This window comes from Etheostoma spectabile, chromosome 23, assembly GCF_008692095.1.
Source record: "Etheostoma spectabile isolate EspeVRDwgs_2016 chromosome 23, UIUC_Espe_1.0, whole genome shotgun sequence".
NCBI classification, from domain to species: domain Eukaryota; kingdom Metazoa; phylum Chordata; class Actinopteri; order Perciformes; family Percidae; genus Etheostoma; species Etheostoma spectabile.
The window spans coordinates 14,979,017-14,986,563 of NC_045755.1; the positions used below are offsets into that span (position 1 = coordinate 14,979,017).

The 7,547-nt window shown below is 40.3% G+C and overlaps 1 protein-coding gene across 1 annotated transcript in view; it reads right to left on the reverse strand.

Moving 5' to 3' along the window:
* The window catches only part of chrm2a (cholinergic receptor, muscarinic 2a), an 81,606-nt gene extending 74,564 nt beyond the window's left edge, over positions 1 to 7,042 (reverse strand). Inside the window, exon 1 of the mRNA XM_032505118.1 lies at positions 6,833 to 7,042. The gene's annotated coding sequence lies outside the window, so the exon portion shown is untranslated. The remainder of the gene's footprint in view (positions 1 to 6,832) is intronic.
* Between the last annotated feature and the right edge of the window lie 505 nt (positions 7,043 to 7,547).

The following is a 7,547-nucleotide window of genomic DNA, read 5'->3' on the forward strand; positions in this document are numbered from 1 at the left end:
ATCCCTGAAGGTCTGTGTTACTTGTTCAAGTACCCTGGAAATCCAGAGTTCTTGCAAGAGCACAATTTAAATTTGCTCAGCAAGTTATTCTAGCATCGAGTATTGCTGCCCTTTTAGCCGAGCTGCACCAATCACACTTTTGTGTCTGATATAGGCGGGCCAGAGGCAATCTGAACAGATGACGACAGTTTAATCTACCAGTTAGCTCCGCTGGTAGCTAAGGGCTCTGGATACGTCACCCTGTGTGTCAGGGTGTGTGTCAATTGTGCGTAGTGAGATTTTCAAATGCACGCTTGGTGCCGCACCTCGAGATGGGTGACTTTCATTACTCAATGTCAGACCCTTAATCTTTCAGAATTTGGGTCATGATTTCCAGGCTATTTGTAGTATACATTGTATATTTTACATTGTTTGGAATTATCTGGACAGCAAAGGAAGATAACAGGACAATGCATATGACAATAAAAACTCTAAATTGATTGTATGGCATGTCTGTACCGTTACGTTGCCGTTCAGTAACTTGAAAAACTTATTTTTTCAAGACATATTTTAAGTACGGATGAATACATAGTACATTTACAGTCATAGTTTGCTCACATTTCAACTTTAAAGCTGCAATAATTGTTGTTAATTAATTTAAACTATATTTGTGTAAATCCCCAGTGGGGAAATTACACACACAGGCCTGAAATACACACACATGACCTGGTCCTTTTACATGCACAAATGGAGAAATGTCAGAGTGAGGGGGCTGCGACTGCTGTACAAGCACCCTAAGTGGTTTTAAGGGGGGGGGGGGGGGTTCGGTGCCTTGCTCAAGGAAGGGAACTGGCATCTCTCCAGCAACCAGTCCACACTCCGTATATCTTCCTACAGACTGAGCTACTGCCACTCCTATGTTTTATGCACTGTATACATACAGTGTGGTTGTGTGTATATATATATATATATATATATATATATATATATATATATATATATATAGGGTTTACTGAGCTGGGGAAAAAAGTCTTTTCTTACTTTGCTCTATGGTCCTTGGAATAACTTGCAAAACTTACTCCATCTAAATAATAGTCTTAAATGATAGTCCCATTAAATAAATGTAAGGCCATGTTAAAATACCATGTAATTCAAAAATGCAACTGCCACTAGTGACCTGTTCCTTTCCACCATGTGTGATTTTGACTGTGCTGTATTTCTATTTAAATTGTAACTGGTGTGCTTTCTTGGCCAGGTCTCCCTCGGAAAAGAGATTTCAATCTCAAGGGACCTTCCGGTTAAATAAAGGTTAAATAATAAAAAATGTGTGTGTGTGTGTTTTACATCAAAAATGGATGACATGACCATGTGGAACATGAAAAGTGCTAGCTTTTATTGACAAACCCACATACTGTAGAAGTACCTGACTGCAATTCCCCTTGTTTAATAACAAGGGGAAATACAATTTGAAAAAAAATAACAATTTGACCAAAACCCACTGTATGCCACCTAAACAGCAGCACACAGACAAATGCAGCGGCTAGCTGGCGAACATAGTGGAGCGTTTAGCAGCTAAAACGGTAGATATTTCCCTCGGGAGTTGGGGGAGACCAAAAACAGAGCATAAAGAAGACTGAAAAGTGGACTTATATTCGTTGATTGGCCAGAAACACAACCCTACATGAATGCTAGTGTTGCTCCAAATTGTTCTGCTGGGTGTGCATGTGAGCAACTGTTTGCTAATGAGTTTGCTATATCAACACCTTGTTTCCACTGTCCCCAATTGGCCAAAAACTGCCAACTGCAACTGCCTTTACTAGAACTAAACATAAAATACGCTTTCCACACTGTTTTTTTTTTTATCCACAGACTACAGACCATATAACAGTGTTGAACAGGATTTACAGTCAAACACTTTCCTGTCTTATACATGTCAAGCTCTTCCAATGCAATCAATGTGAAGATCAGTATTGACATCAGGTTAATTTCAAACCACATAAAATGTGGGTGCACACATCGACCACAACTTCCGGGAGCTGCAAAGCTGATTTCATTGTAAAGAGTCTATGAGCAATTACAGGGTCACTGAATCCATTTGTATGTGATGCCCTTTTGCTGAGACCTGGCTGGATCTTGGAGTGCTGTTGCCATTAAAGTGGCTGACTCTTTTTCTCTGTGCCAATCTGACGGCCACATTCTGCTTCATGATGAATCACGCACAAGTTGAAGGAGCTGATGGAATAACATTTCACTGGAATTGTACCTTGTATGATCAAGGATTGATATGTTGATGAAATATGCTGATACAATTCTGTAAATAATGCTCAGTCCAAGTATTTTCTTACAACTGCAATTATACTGGTTTGTTTTGTCTAGCTCTTTCTGTCTGATAGATAATGACCTTAAGGAGGAATCTCCCTCCTCCCATCCTTCACAATCAATGCCACTCCGTGAGGTGGTTTAGTGGCACTTCATATTGTAAGCTCTGCAATCACTCACCATCTGATAAGGAGCACAGCTAAAGGGTACACTAACAGTGTGTCCCACTAGCTGAAGATACGGCATCAGCATGTGGAAATCTGCATACACTGAATGTGGATACGGTTTACATTTAGCTGATGAAACCATATTTAGACATGAGTCAAATGCATTCTGTCAGTCTTTTCCTTGGCACAACCTTCATCCACTGACTCATAAACACACTTGTGCACTGCATGTTCAGTGTTATGTAAAACCTCTTCATAGATCCTCTTTTTATCGCTTCTACAAAATGTCCACACATTAGCAAAGCCAATGATCTGTTTCTGCTCAATTAGACCTTCCTTCGTCCAGCCGATGGGACATGCGATGGGGCTGCATGGACTTCCCGGCTCAACCACACAGAGCAAAAATAAAAATTTTAATTGCGTAGAAATAAAATAAATAAGTGTGTAATGATAGAAAAAGAAAGCGATTAGAGCAGGAGCTCAGTGCAAATAGAGGAGCCTACTGCGGTTGAAAGCATGATAATTAGACATTCCTTTCTGTGTGTGCCAGCTACACAGATTCACTAATGTGCACTGTGCAGCCGCTCTATAACCAAGAAGCTTACGTCCAAGGAATGAGGCACCCCACCGGCTAAATTTAACTTTTCACAAAAGCAACCTCCCCTCAAATACTGGTCCCACCACTGCCAAATACACAGATCTAGTCAAATGTCTGCATTCATGGTAGGTAGGAGCTTTGGCACGAGTGTCCTTCAATCTCTCCTCCTCTTTCTCTCTATCCTTCCTTTGAGTGTGAGCAAGAAAGAGTCATTTTTTGTTGTGTGTGTTTGTGTGTGCATGCATACACATTTAGCTATAATAAAGCACAGTGTTGGTTTACGTCCTCATATTTCAACGTGAAAGATAACATCAAACAATCAATTGAGGACCATACCTGTTAGTGTCTTGTTTTCACCACAGGGGGCAACAAACATCACTTTCAGACACACCGACATAAAATCTGTTGTTTTTTCTAAAAACATGGAAATTCTATGACAGATGTTTGAATGAATACACTCCCTACTTGACTCTTATCTGCATAAGCAAACATGCCAATAAGGCAATCTTCATAAAGAATCGCCTGCCGAGCCAGTTACACAAATCAATTCATGCCATCATCACAGTCAAACACTTTGACATCTTCAGTATTAAATTATGCACAGTCCATACTATAGGCATCTCTAATGTAATATCAATAGAGTTAGGCCAGGGCATTTGAAAAAAAAGGACATAGAAAAACAAAGCCACATGTGTGACCTCGGTAAACCTCAGTGGGCTGGCAGAAATTGAAAAACCCATCAAATAACTATTCAGTCACGGTACATCCCAACCTCATCCATCAATATCAGGATGTCAAACAGGATGATAAGTGTTGGAACAAGTCTGAGAAACTTCTGCAAACTTGCACAGAGACTACAGCAGTGACACAACACATTCTGCAAAAATGGTGAAATTATGCAGCCTTATTTAATCCTAATATTTCTGGAGGATGTAAAAGGTTGTTAAAGTGTACTTAAATGTGCCTCGGTCCTAAATATTGCAAGAAAAAACTAAGGCTGAGAACATTAACAAGTATATGATAATACTGAGAAAGTTGAAGTTGTTAAAGATGTGGGTAGTGAAGTGAAATAGCCTGTTACAACATAGAAGTACTAAAAGAAATGGAGTTTTTTTACAAGTTGCATGACAATCACATTTTCTACAATCAACAATATGGTTATAATTTGATTATGCAATACATTCAGAAGCTTTAATTTATATCTAATGAAATCTCTGAGGGGTTGCAGTGGCTTATAAAAAAAAACTAAATGTTTTGTGGGCCTGCAAATGGTGTTTTCTTTGCAAATATGACAGGCTGTGCCGAATCTGTATCTACAGGTAAACAAATGGCTCTTCTGTAAAACCTTTGGGTCAGGTGCAGATGGCAGCCAGTTATAATCAAGTACCACCAAAAAGCTTTTTCTCAAGTACAACAGCTGTAATGAGTTTGATAATTGTTGCCAGCTTGAAATTGTTGCCAGATTAATAAACATTATTCTGCACACACAAATCTTAACTCTTAAGTCTTCACTCCGATGCAGGGCTGTTACAAAAACAATCGAGTGTGGCTGAAGTAATGGTAACCTTCTACAGAAACAAAATGCAAATGACCTTTTCTCGGTAAATCCGATTCCTAATTGGAGATCTGCATGAATGTAAAAAAATGAAGCCAGCATAGACCTACACACCACGACAATAACAGCTACTAAAGGCAACATTAGTCCTTTGCTTCTTTTTGAACAAAACCAATCACAGCCAGAGACTTCATCAAGGTCAAGCCCCAGCACTCATTCACGCACTGCACAACACAATATCAAATGAAGATCAAATCTCGGCACAGGTTGGGGCTACAGGTGAACTGTGTTTGCAGTATTATTTGGGACCCTGCTGTAAGTATCCACTTACTGACCCATAATTTAACATAACATTTAAAATAGTCATCACAAAAAAACTGTGTTCCTCACATCCATGGCAGCAAGGTGGCTCCTATACAGATCCAGTGCAGAATTAATGGCACTAATCTGATTTTTTCCAAGTGAGAATTACTTTTCATTTCAGTTTTACCAGCTCTTCTTACTCGGACTCTCACTCTCTCATCAATGTCAGAGTGAAGTTGAATGATCCAAAACTAGAACCTACCTCCATCCATCATAAGCAGACCACGTCCCACTGCACTGATTTATCCAGCCAAGTGATAGGAAGAGTTGACACCCACTCTTCTTTAAACTCACATAGACGCTACTAACTTGCTGTGATTGTCATCCTGGTTCAAAAAAATAAAAAAAGACATGCAAAGAAATGCTAAAATTGTGTATAACGGAAAAGTGGCTTAATAAGTCACAGCTATACCTTTTGGATGTCGAGTCCTCCAGTAGCTGAATAGTCAAAAAGCCTGAAACATGATTTGGGAGATCCACTCTGCGCGTAAAACATCTCAACAGTCACAGTCACACAATCTGGCACAAGCCTGCCGTCTCAAGTCTGCTCTTGCATTGCGCTTTTACGCAAGTAGGCTGTGGCTGCGACGCAAAATCCTCTCATTCTTAATGAGGTTTGCCGATCTCAATGCGTGTATAACAGTTTCAGTTGGTATTGTACTGGTTTTACTGATTTGAAAACACGGGAATCATATGGCAGCATAAAACATGCGTTTTTTTTCCATTCGCTTTGGCGATCAAACACGCTTGAATAAAAAATGGTTGATCGGTTTAAGGAGACAAGAGAGGGATCTGCTTCTGGGATCTGCGTCTCTGCTGTGCGGATGATTAGACATCAGGATTTTTAGCACACATGAAAGAGGGGAGTTCTGGAGAAAACAGCTGTTAGGAAGGAAAAGACATGGAGGACGCTTTTATCCAAGGCGCATCAGAGCGCCATGAGCGCGTACATTACTGTACATAACCTGGTATTTCTTTTGATAGATAATCAAATATAGTTGGTACAACCGAGAATACCATGAGAAATGAGGATAAACGGTGCTTGCACCGGATATTCGATGAGACTGTGCGGGTGGTTGCATCTATCTAGTTAAAAAAAATAAACTGATGATTACATTATACCATACTACAGCATGATTTGGTACTGACACTATTTCTGCTCAGGAAACGATATGAGAGTAACAAAAATAAAAGTTCTGCTCTCATCTCTCCGTCTCGAAGATGCGCCATATGGCACAGCCAGCTGTGGATCAAGCGTAAAACAGTTCGTTGTCCTTGCGCTCATCATTCAAAGCTTCCCCAGCAGTAGATGTTGGCAGGGCTGTTTCCTCAGCGATGTTTCAGCCGATTACATGGCATTCAAGTCTTTGACAGTCACCCAGAACTGGGAGCTTTCTGAGTTAAATTTCCCAGAAATATAAAGTTAGACACTTTTGTCACCCCTGCATGGCTGTCAAAAACAACTATGACATGTCTGAAATCGTAAAGGAAACCGACTCAGAATATTATTTCACTGTTCGAGTTTTCATATTTTGCATATTTACGCGTTGGAAATCATGATTACAGGTGTCTACATGGCTATGTGAGCAAACCTGACGGTTAAAAAGAGATATTCCCGTATCCGGTTCAATCACTGGCATCAACTAGTCCCTTGTATCGGAGTGTCCTTGAGCAAGACAACTTAATGAAACCTGCTCGCTCAGTCACTGTAGGAACAAACGCTCTACCTCCGGGTCTCAGCGAGTCAAATAAACCTGCTTGAGAAATAACGGTTCCCTTTGTTTTTTTTTTTTATTATCAGAAAACAGGTTCAGTTCACAAGGGGGAAAGATTATTCAGGCGCTGGCTTACCTGCTTTCATGCTGTCATGCTGGTGGCGTCTTTTGGTCCGCTTCATCGCACCGTGGCTGCATGTCTGAGGACATGCTTCTGGAGACAGTCTTTGGAGAGGAAAAGCGCCTCGGCTGCACGCGAGAAAGTGGAAAGGTGGGGGAGAAGTGTGTGTATGTATGTATGTGTATGTATATATGTGTGTGTGTGTGTGTGTGTGTGTGTGTGTGTGTGTGTGTGTGTGTGTGTGTGTGAGAGAGAGAAAGAGTGTGTGTATGTGAGAAAGGGAGGGGGAGAGAGAGAGAAAGCTCTTAGAAGTAGGCTGGCATTTGTTTGACGATAATGACAGTCGTTATTTGCCTTTTAAATTCAGGGAAACCAGACTAAATGTGTCCAGCAGCACGAGCTTTTAAATAAAAATAAAATAAATAAACTGCAGTATTTGCCAATTCACCAATTAAACCTCATGTCATCAAGATCAGACACATTTCCCCACTTTTCAAAGGCAGCCAGCTCATGTAGCCTATTAGGGCTTGGTTCAAGACACTGTTCATATTAATTATTAAATGCATTTAGAGTCTATTTAACTTTTCATTTTTATTTCATTCATATTCTTTAACTTGCTGGTAGACGAATACGATTTTCCTGCGAATTTGGGAAATGTCTGGGTGTTTTCCATTCACAAAAAAAAGTCAGATTTAGCGCAGCTTTAAGCACACTTTGTACTTTCAGCACC